This window comes from Mesocricetus auratus, unplaced genomic scaffold (genome assembly GCF_017639785.1).
Source record: "Mesocricetus auratus isolate SY011 unplaced genomic scaffold, BCM_Maur_2.0 Super-Scaffold_100009, whole genome shotgun sequence".
Lineage (NCBI taxonomy): Eukaryota > Metazoa > Chordata > Mammalia > Rodentia > Cricetidae > Mesocricetus > Mesocricetus auratus.
In genome coordinates this window covers 1,153,593-1,165,609 of record NW_024429193.1, presented here as the reverse complement: position 1 = coordinate 1,165,609, position 12,017 = coordinate 1,153,593, and the positions used below count along the sequence as shown (strand labels likewise).

The 12,017-nt window shown below is 38.2% G+C and overlaps 1 protein-coding gene across 12 annotated transcripts in view; it reads right to left on the bottom strand.

Annotated features, from left to right (window-relative positions):
• The window catches only part of Lrrc7 (leucine rich repeat containing 7), a 445,479-nt gene that overhangs the window by 262,279 nt on the left and 171,183 nt on the right, over positions 1-12,017 (bottom strand). The window lies entirely within an intron of this gene.

Genomic DNA, 12,017 nt, shown 5'->3' with positions numbered 1-12,017 from the left:
TCAGTATCTGTCTTAGAGCCTGGCAATTCATAACTATTTATTGACTATAGACTGACAGGTGAATGTATGAATGAGTAAAGGCATGTTTGGAGCTCTGCCCCTGATCACTATTAGTTATGGGTAATTAGCTTGAGAAACTTCTCATGTTAACTAAACATCACTCTTCCTGTCAATGTCCCCCCCCCACCGGGGGCAATGAAGAGAGTGCTATCTCACTGCATGTTCTTTCTACACATACATATCTTGAATTCTTCAAAGAAATCTTAACTTATATATCCTTAAATATATAGTATTTTTATACCTTGAATTCTTCAAGAAAATGTTAACTTACATATCCTTTAATACACAGTATTTTATATTTATCTTAATATATAAGATATATAAAATAACTTGATTTTATATACCTTAAATATACACTGCTATAGTTTGATGACTATAGAATTAGTACTAAATGACCATTAATTCAAACTTTGCATTTATAGATTTTTTTGTGTGTGTCTATACTTGTATGTCTGTGAGTGTGTGTGTGTAGGTCAGAGGTAATGGTGTGATTCTTAGGAGCCATTAACCTTTTTTTTTTGAGATGGGTTTCTCCTTGGCCTGGAGCTTGCTGAGTAGGCTAGGCTGGCTGGCCAGAAAACTACAGGGATCCCCTGTCTCTGCCTCCTCAGTGCTGGAATTACAAATGTACATCATCAAGTCTGGCATTTTATTTTTAAGCATGGGCTTTGGGAGTTGAACTTAGGAACTCATTTTTGTGTGACAAGCATTTTACCCACTGATCTATTTCCCCAGCATGTTAATTAGATTTTTGTAGAATAGCAAGTTGTTGATGAGGGGATGGAGTGATGGCTTAGCAGCTAAGAGCGCTTGCTGCTCTTGCAAAGGACCAGTGTTTTGCTTCAAGCAGCAACTCTGGGTGGCTCTGCAGGTATACACACACACACACACATGCACACGCACATGCACACATACACACACACCCTATAAAATGTATTGTTTAGATGAATTAATTACATTCATTAAAAAGTTAGTTTTACTTTTGAAATTGCATAGTTTGAATCAGAGTTAGAAGCTATCAGGTACAATTCACTTAAATGCATCTGGGTTTTCCCACAAGGCTGTCTTTATGTCTCGTTTAACTTTTGAAATTAGTGCAAGGATATTCTGGGGGCAAGTTAGCGAATGAGCACTTACAGATGGCTATTTTCACATGGAAATCCATAGAAAGCTAACTAAAAACCTTAACAAGATGATTTTCCTTCTCCACCAGCTTTTATCATTCCAACCCCGATACTTACCATTTCTAGGGAGTGAAATCACAAGACTTGGTAACTGTTGTTTTTATCAAATTTTCTTAAAATTGTGGGTTAGTGGAACATCTTGTCTCTACCCGGAATCTAGCACATATTAAGCATCCACCAATGGCCCTAACCTGTGAGTGGCATGCCTTTGTTACCTGGTAAACATGTGTGGAGTGCTCTGCAGTTGTAAAGGTAAAGATAATAGAGTGCAGTTGGCAGGCAGAATCAGAGAAGTTGTGGTGTGGAGCATAATTCCGTGGGAGTTAAATATTGCATTGTTTTATTTTTTAAAAACATTTCTTTATTTGTGTGTGTATCTACGTGAGTGCATGGACATATGCATGTGTGTGCAAGTGTGTCCACATGTGTAAAATACACAGAAGCTGAAGAGGACGCTTGGTGCTCTCCTCAACCTTTGTCTATACCTTTGAGGCGGAGACTCTCCTGGGACCTGTGGTTTTCTATTTGTTCCTCTTGGCTGGAAGCCAGCAAACTTCTATAATCTTTCTGTCTCTGCCCCATGCAGATGTGGTATAACAGATAGGCATGGGACTGGCTTGGTAAATGAGCTTTGACGTAAGAATTCCAGCCTTCACGATTGGACAGCAAGGGCTCTTAATCATTGGTGTATCTTTTGCCTGTTTTTCTATGTACCCTCACTTCAGTCTCCTGAGTTTCTTCTGGGTGTGGTCAGAGAGGTGTATTCCCCACCATTCATAGGTACCCCAAGAACACTGTCTCCCTGCTTTCATCTGGAGCCTTGGCGTCTTCAGACCCGTGTAGAGCCCCTCCTCGCCACAGCCCTGTGACTTCTACACTTCCTTCCTGTGTTACAGCTTCTATTTTCTAGGTTGTACATCTTCTTCCAAGATTTTATTCCTTCGGTTTGGCAGAAGATGGCTTCCATTTACTTGCTGAGAAAGGATGTATAGTAGGCACATTTTTTTTGAGACCTTGTAGTCTGAAGATGGCTTATTTTACCCACAAAGGATTGAAAAGTTCAGCTGGATATACATTTCTAGGTCAGACATACTTTTTCTTCATACATTTGGAGGCACATTTTTGGCATCTTGTAAGAAAGCCCAATTCCATTCCTATTTCAAATCCCATTTCACACTCAACTTCTGCAGCAGAAAGTTTTAAAAATTTTATCTCTGGCTTTAAACATTCGTGACAACGTGCTTTGAGTTTTCTTAATTTGTGCTTAATTAATTCGATGCATTTTCCCTTCCTGCAATTCTGTTGGAGGTTGTTATTTAATGGGTGCTTTCCTTCCCTTCACTAAAAAAGCTTTCTTTCCTGCAATTCCTCACTAACTGGACGAGAGAACTATTTCTTAGATATAGCCTACAAGCCAGTTGTTTATTCTCTAGAAATCTCTATGTCATTGTATTATGGTTATATTTCCCAGGAAGTTTTCTCAAGTTTATTTTCTAATTCCATGTAGTGACTTGCCTTAAATCTGACAGTGTATTTTATACTTTATGAGAGTTATATGTGGTATCCTGAGTGCTTTGCCTTTTCAGCTCCCTGTTTGTGTGTTAGGGCCTATGTTGTCTTTATTTCTCTCAGAGGATGTTAACTACAGACGTATCTTTCTCTCCCTGGTCCTTGCATAGCTCCTGAGTTTGGCTTTATTTGTTTCCTTAGGTCATCTTCTCCAAAAATAGGGGATTTCCTCAAATACCCAGTGATCTATGGCTGTCCTCCAATACTGAATGATGCTCTAAAAGGATAATTGAAGCTTTGTGTGCATGACACGTTTCATTTCAGAATGAACTAACAGCAAGCCAAAGAAAATTCTGAAGAGTATTCTGGTCATCTACCTAAGCTGGAAAATTGCTTCTTTGTAGAGGCAAGTTCCTACTTTTGGTATCAACTGCCCTGCTCCTGTGTGTGCTTAAGTTTGTGTGTTGTGGCCATATGAATGTTTATGTGTATGTGTGTGTGTTAAGTGCACATGAGTGTAGATGCCATGGTTATTCTCTGGTATTGTTCCTCAGGACTTATTTACTTTGTATTGACTAGGTCTCTTAGTGGCCTAGTACTCACTAATTCAGCTAGCCTGGCAGGCCAAGGGGGATCCTCCTGTCTTTGCCTCCTAACCCAGAGATTACAATCATGCACTACTATACCTGCTATTTTCACATGGGAATTTTACATGGGTTTAGTGTCTCATGCTTGCACATAAGACACTTAACTGACCAAGCTCTTTCTAGCTACTCTTCAGTTTTTTGCATCTTATTTGTCATCTTCAGTTTTCATGAACTGGAAAATCAACTCTTATACTTTAGAGAGTGTTTTATAACATAGTTAGCAATGGGTCCGTGTGTATGTGTGTGTGCATGTGTGTGTACACTACATTTTACTCTTTCTTCTAAAAGCATGTTGAAGTTACATACTAGTGTTTCCTCATGTCTATTCAATTGTGAGCATATACATGTACTTTGAATCCCCTTTAATCGAGTGGGGTCTTACTTATAAGGATAAATCAATAATGGCCATGTCTAAAGGAGGTTTCTCAAGCCTTTTATCCTTTCAGTCCTTCCCCAGTAGGTCTGGTGGTCCATAGTGGTGTTGAGTTCTGAGCAGAAACATCATAACCTTCTTTGGGAAAATTCTCTTCTGTTGACTCCCTTGATGTCACACTCTGACTTCATATTCTAATTTTACACTGTTAATATCACACCTCATATTTGATATTACATTGTTATGGTCAACATACGTTCCCATATAGGTCTCTATAGGTCTCTTCTTTAAGTCTTTTGTGTGTCAGTCATCTTTACTGAAGATATATGGCCTATTGTGTTAGTTTTCCCTGAACATGCTGTGTTTCTAGTTGCACAGTCCCATTCACATTTCTCAATACCTACTTCATAGGTAGAAATTGTATGCTTATGAAAATTAAGAGTCTTTAACAGGTTTTTCTTCATCATAACTATGATCTAAAGATAATTACAAGCAATAATGCTTTCAGAGCTCAGCTGATGCTCATAAAAGGCAGCTTATTTTGTGTGGTTAAGACCTTGGACTCTAGAACTAGCTGCAGGGATATGTGTGTGATACTGGGACATTGTTCTAATTCCATTGATTTTATCATCTAAAAGACCACAGTATAGATCTAGTGTAAAGAATTATGTCTCAAGTATGAAGCCAGCACTGTTCCACCCATACCTCCAAGTCTCAGAATGATTCTGCTATGTATATCATCTCTTCTTTCAGAGATTGTGGTTTCCAGTCCCCTTCACCCTGATATTTTGCAATCACCAAATCACAACCACTAAATAACCCGAAGTTCTCTGAATCATGCCTGTCTATATTGAGAGTCCCTCAATTCCAGGTCATACCACAAATATATTCTGTACTTGTATCTGTCTTCCTGTCTTCCACAGTGCAATGACACTTTGAAGACATATATATTGGGCTAGTGGTCTGTCTTGGGAACTATACCAGATGCTGTATGAGGGCTGGGTTCATATATGGCCTGTTAAACATGTTTCTCTGCATCAGTGTAATATCAGTTTCAAAGTAGATACTTAAAACCATTAATAGTGTAAATGAATGAATATGGGTGCTATAGATAATTGCATTTTCTAAATTTGTATAGTCTTTACAGTTTAAACCAACTTATAATCTGTCATCTTGGGGATTTCTGTTTCATGTATTTTCTGAATTTTAATGACAAAACAATAAAGGTTTAGTGGGTCTGTCATATGTGTAAGACTCAGAGATCTGGCTGGGAACTTCAAAACTCCTTAGGCAAAGCCACTGTAAGTTAACTTGCCCTAAACCAACTCGGTGTGAACCAAGTACCAGCTAAATATCCAGACATACGACATTGTCATTCTCTCACAAAGACACAGGAACAATAAACACATCTGATGGGTGCTGTATGCACAGAATACAGACACATGTAGAAAAAAAAAAGAGATACCACCAAGGGAGATAACTTTGATCTCTCATTTAATGATCAGTTTAAGATAACTTTTTAGTCAGCAACTGCTTTGTTCAACTACTACAATAAGAAAAAGGCAAAGAAGAAAATGTGCTTTAGAAACAGGGTACACTATAAGATACACAAAGTCATGAACATGTCATATACATGCCACATACAGAAGCACACGTTTGCTTTTCATGAACTGTGGTCACAGGCTAGAATACATCAAAGCACCTGCAACTTTGTACACTGACTAAATGACCATATATTTTTCAGCATTATACATGTGGAAAATGAGCTACATGAGGCATGGTGGTGAATGTCATCCCAGCATGTGAGGAGTAGAAGTAAGAAGACTACCAGCTCAAGTCCAGCGTGGACTATACAGGGAGACCTGCTCTTAACAAAGGTAGGAAAAACTTCTTAGATTCTTGGTTTTTTTTTTCAGGATTGAAAAGGTCAAGAAGAAAATAAGAATGTTTCTTTTGGCAAGGCTGGTACAGTATGTTTCTTTGAAGTTAAAGATAAGAGTCCCCATTCTGAGTTCCCACAGCACTGCATGGTTTCCTTCTTAAATCGTGTATGTTTTTCAGCCTCTGCTGAATACCTACAGGGGATTTTTTTCCTTGTCTGCAATCACAGCATGCAGTCTTCAGCCACAACCTCTCTTTCAGTACTCTTCCACAAACATACGAGCAGCAGTGCTCCCTAGCCAGGCCTACTCTGGGTGAAACCGTAGGAAGATTCATCTTGTTACATTATGTAAATCCAGCACCACTGAAAATTTAGATTAAAAAAGAACTGCTGTCACTGGAGCATTGTACATGCATGAGTCGAAAGGTTAGAGTCCATGTACCACGTGCCTATTGATGCCTTTTCACTCTTGATAACCAAGACAGTCTCTGAGTTGATCTTGCCTAAGATGCCATATCTAGCGAGAGGAAGAACAAAAGAGGACTCAGCCTTCCTATGATATGATATGCGTGCCGTTTTATTCATCCACACAGTCTGTCACTTTTCAAGTGGCAAATGTTTCTAGTTTATCCTCTGGGAAACCTTTCACCTCACTAACTGTGCCACAGGGATATGGGAATCTGCCAAGCTCATTTCACATTCTCCTTAGAAAGAGACATCTTTAAGACCATTACCAGATCTCAAGCGCATGTCTGAAAACTGTATTGAGGCTGTCTCTGTGAGTGAGGAGGGGATGCTGAGTTGAGTGTCAGAGGCTGGCAGCTTGCTCTGTTTCTGGCTGTTGAAACGTTCTCAGATTACAAACTTCATTTGACCTCGTGGGTTAATTTTCACCTTACCGTTACAATACCCGAGTTTTAAATATTTTTGTCTTTCTGTCATCCCAAGAAACATCACCATCTCCGCCTGGATCATCTGGGCTGTTGGACAGGCTTTCTCCTGGACTTTAATGCTGATGTCACCAGTAATCAAAACAAGTGGTCAAAGAGGAGAGCAATGGCTGATAACTCTACCAGTGTCTACAGACAGGCTTCTTCTGAGCTCTCTGCAGGAGCCTTGATCAACTGACTTCAAAGGACTTCTTTCTAAGGTGATTCGCAGTACAAAACCATCACTCCTGACTTTGTCTTCAACTGCTTTATTGAGGTGGTTAATTTAAATAAAATTTATCCCTCTGCAGCAGACCTTGTAGGTATTTGCTAAACTTCTGCTTAGAGTCTGTGCTTTCATGGTTTCTTTTCTTGCTTTTGTTTCCGCTTTACTGTTCATGTTTATGAAACTCGGAGTCATCCTTTATTCTTCCCTTGCTGTGCTAGGAATGTGGCTGTATGCCTGGAAACACCAAGGAGTAAAGGTGTTCCCTGAACTAATGAATTTATAGATGAAAGACAAGAAGTAAGTATTGAACAGAGAGCCAAGAAAAATAAATCTATCACTGTTCTTCTATTGCCAGCTGCTATGAAATAGCAGAGTCTGAGGCTCTTATATATTGACATTGTTTACTACAGTCAGCAAAATAAAAATAAGTTAAAATATGATTTTATGTATTAATTAACATATTGTCTCCTAAAAATCCATGTGCCTTCTTCAGGTCTAAAAGTTTCACTGTGTCTAATTGTTTTCCTTTTAAAAAAAAAACAAAAAAACAAAACACCAAAAACCCCTTTTAGTTTGTGGTAGTAGATATCAAACACAAGACCTCATGGGGCTGTCACCAGACTATGTCTCTAGATTACTTTTTATTTTTCAGTGACAAATTTTCCCAGATCACATTCCTGCACTTCGCCTTTTCTTTAGAAATAAGCATAAAATTAGAATATTAAAAGTTCAGAGAAGTTGTTATGGTTCGAATGCTTGTATCCCTCCAAAATCCATGCTAGGGCTTGGTTCTTAGAGGTGGGGCTTTTCAGGAAATAAAATGGTACTTCCAGAAAATATAGCTGTAAGACAGCACAAAGGAAATCTCAATATCAGATAAAAAATATCCAAACATCAGGAGAAAGTTATGATTCAACAATTAATGGTTCCAGTCATGTTTCCTGAAAGAGACTGGCTTCCAGGAAAACAGCTAAGAATAAATTGAAAAAATTAACTTCTAAACTTAGGATTTTTTAAGGAGCTCACTTCTCCAACGTAAAGATGTGAAGTTTTGTCCTAGCATTCAAAGGTTTGCTAACATTATGGCGCACACACACACACACACACACACACACACACACACACACACACACACACACACACACACAAATGGAGCATCTCTGTCAGGAAGAGGCTGTGTCTTTGGTAAATTCTTGCATTTGAGACAAACCTCAGTCTAATCACTTATCTGATCCTTGAATAAGTTATTCTGGTGATTTTCTTACATCTTAATATCTCTTGAGAAGTCTTAAGCTGTAGTACAAAGTCAAGATGATGACTCATCTTAAAAAGTTAACGTGAGAAAGTCCATTTCAATATGATCTTTGGGAAGTCAGAGATAGCAAAAGTTTATTAAGTGTGACAAATACTTTCCTAAATAAAAACACGGGTATGTAGAAGTTAGCATTTCTTTTTTGAAACAAATATGCTTCTGTGGAGTGCTCCACATCTTTCTCCATTGGAGTAGTAGCTTCAGAGCTGGGAAGCACTTCAGCATGAGGAGTCTTTTTTTTTTTTTTTTTTGGTTTTACGAGACAGGGTTTCTCTGTATTGTTTTGGAGGCTGTCGGTCCAGCCTGGCCTTGAACTCATAGAGATCCGCCCGCCTCTGCCTCCTGAGTGCTGGGATTAAAGGCATGCGCCACCACCGCCTGGCCCAGTATGAGGAGTCTTATCCCAGTGTTCTTCCCTTTTTGAGGAAGGGACCCAGTTTTTCCCTGATCTCTTTCACAGGGCAGAGTGAAAATGTTCCCTCCATTTTATCTTGTACAAATGACTGAAAGAAAGCAGTTTCAGTGATATTTCTTGGTGTTTCATGTTTATTCTTCAATCATAACTAGAAACTTCTGATGGTGCTTGTGTTTATTAATATTTTAATTAATTATGATGATGGTTGTAGTCATGCCTTCAGGACAGTTAGATCAAATGCTGTAATTCTGAGACTCAACAAAATAAACAGGGCTTGTAGTGATAATCTTTTAATCAATTAAGTTGCTCTGGGTATAAATCTAAGCAGTTACTTTATAATTGGGAAGATTTTAACAGTCATAGAACGTACAAGCCTGCCTCATGTCACCATAAGGCTAAAAGGAGAGTTAAAACAAGAATTAATTCAAGAAGCATCTATAGAGGAAGCCCAGGCATAAAAAATGCAGTCCTAGACTAAGCAACCACTAGAAAAACTCATGAAAACACAAAATGGATGAATCAGAGCTCATTTAAAACTGAACAATTCTGTTAGGATTCAGAACTGGAGTTTTTTTTTCACCGTTAGTCTATGATGTGGGATAAAAAGTGTAATTTCGAGCGGCAATTTACAATATTCTGAATATTTAAGCACCCATCTTGATTCATTTTGTAAGTAATAAATGCCAGAAACAGAATTGGTTCATTCTTAGTAAAAGAAAATTGTTACTGAATTAAATTATTTAGAAGATGATTAAAATCCAACAGAATTTGCGAGAATTAGGAGAATACAACCAGGGAGAAAAATGCTTTGAAAAGCACTGGAAAAGGCCAAAGAAGGGAGGTGGTTTTTAGACTTAAAAGGGTCTTGCCAGTGGACAAAATGTGCTCCGTGTAACCAAAGCACTGCAGGTCTAATAAGTCTTAGGACTCACATGAGATGTGCAGAAAATTCTCCACCAGCTCCCTGCTGCTGTCATTGTCAATTACGTAGTTTTGGCCACTGATTACACACTTGGACCTAGATGGTAATCTCCTCTTGAACAATACCCAAATGAACCCCATATGCCCTCACACTCTTTGTTCACACTCTGCTATTTCTCTCTTGTCCTGCAGTCTCCTACCTACTCCTGGGTTATGCTTCTAAGGAAGAATAATGTTGTTCCAAGGATTAAACTCATATAAAAATTCTCTCCTAAATATTCTTAATTGGGGGCTAAATAAAGTCTTATGAAACACTCCCCTAATAATATGCTTACTTTTCAGTCTCAGGACCTCAAACTCCGGCCTTATTTGGAAGATGTAATTTTGTAGACGTAATGTTATGATTGGTTATACTGAAGTAAGGCAGACCCTGCCTCCAATAGGATCAGTGTCCTTATTAACACTGTGAAAAGTGTTAATAACACATGTGAAAGGCCATGGAGTGACAGGATGGAAGGTTCGGAAAGAGGAGGGCCATCAGTAAGGTTGGGGAATAGATCCTCTCATAGCCTCAAAGAAATAAGAAGTGTTACTATCTGGACTTTAGCCACCTGCCAAGAAAGATGAAATTGTACATCCCAACAATTAGGCTGTTTCAGTTTGAGTTATTATTCTTTTTATCATTGAAACCCTAAGAAACCAATGTAACCATGTTCTTTAGTCTTCAAATCAAGGCAGGTAGATGTCTCTGGTCTTAAAATCAAGGCAGGTAGATGTCTCTGACATCTGCAAACCTGATGGTCTCATGACAGATGGACATGCTGCAGTTGTATGCTAGTCAATCTTTTGAGTTAACAGCTCTTAACTGTACTCTATAAGTCCTTAATGTTTGCCCTTAACACATCACATAACAGTCAAACAGTGAGTGATACCATTTTGTTGTAGATAATTAGATATGTAAAGATGAAAGTTTCATTTGTCCTTAGGCTCACCATCCTATTGAAGATGGTTTATGAGTATGATTTCAGATGCAGATAAAAATGTCCAGTGAGAACATAAAATAAGGTACTGGGAAGAACATGTGTGAGATCACAGAAAGATGACACTAACTGTGCCCACTCATTCTCAGAAAGGCACATCCACGAAAAGAGCTGACTTCCAGTGTCCTTAGGCAACCTCAGAGTGGCTGTCATAAACCCCTTGTAAATTAATTCAAGGAATTAAATGGATCTTAGAAGTGTTTTGAAAATGACTTGACAGATTTCATACATAAAGGAGTGTATCTCAGCTAGCAACAGTAGCTCCCATGAGAAGTGAGAGCTTTGCACATCAGTAGAACATGATGGAGAATGGAGAAGTTAGAAATCACATTCTTTGGAAAGCACACTGCCAATGATCAGTGTGTGAGCTGCATCAGCAGGGAGCTTTGTGAAGAAACATCTCTCAGGAAGAAGAAATAACATTAACCAGAAAACTATCCAGGTATGTCAGACACACCATGTTGCTTAATCAGAACCTTCTTCTATTTAAATTTCCATTTGCTATTTAGTTGATATATAAAAATAATGCATGCTTACAAACAAAAATTTAGGAAGTATAGAATAAACAAGAATATATCATTCCCCACGTTTCTAACATCCACAAAGAAGGCACTGATATGGGGGAATATCTCCTTCTGTTTACTTAAGGTGACATATTAAATACATACACTTAACATTCCAGGTATACATATTGTTAAGATTAATTAAAATGTCAAGTCTTGAAAGGATATACACAAAAACAGACTTGGCAATTTGTGTTTACATGTATATATTTATATATAAACATATACATGTATGAATGAAACAATTATAATCAGAAAAAGAAGCTATCAACAAGAGTAGGGGTGTAGGAGGGGTTCAAGGGAGGGTAACTGGGAGGAACTGGAGGGAGAAATAGAACAGTAGGGAGGAAAATGATGCAATTCTATTTCAATTAAAAAATTAAAAAGAAAAAAAGATTAAGTATATTTTGTGTCATGCTCTTTCATTTAGCATTATACTATGAGCATTCTCACATACGTTCCTTGAAATATATTTGTGAAGACTGAAAATATGTCTACTAATTTTTTGAACAGTGTTCTTCATGCCCTAGGAGCATACAAAAGTTACCATCTCTTCACATTCTAATCCAGGTCCTGATAAACAACTATAAACACACCTTCTTGCACATCTATCTACTGCATGAAATGGACCTGAAGTCTCACTACCAACAAATGTTGCAGAGTTAATCCTTTCTGCCAATTGATCCTACTTAGGGTATTACACATGCATACTCATCTCTGACCCACTGTCAGCAGCTGTTATTATCAAGGTATTTTTCAACTCCCATCAGTTGAACGATGCAGACACTAGTTTAATGTGTCTTCAATCTCCATCTTCAGTAATGTTTTCTTTGCGCTATGCATATAAGGTCAGTCTATTGCATTATGTGAAGAGTGAGCCTAAATTGGAAATCTCCATCAAATCCCTCCACTCAAAGCTTAGGGAATCCCTCAGAAGAGGAGGAAGAAGGATT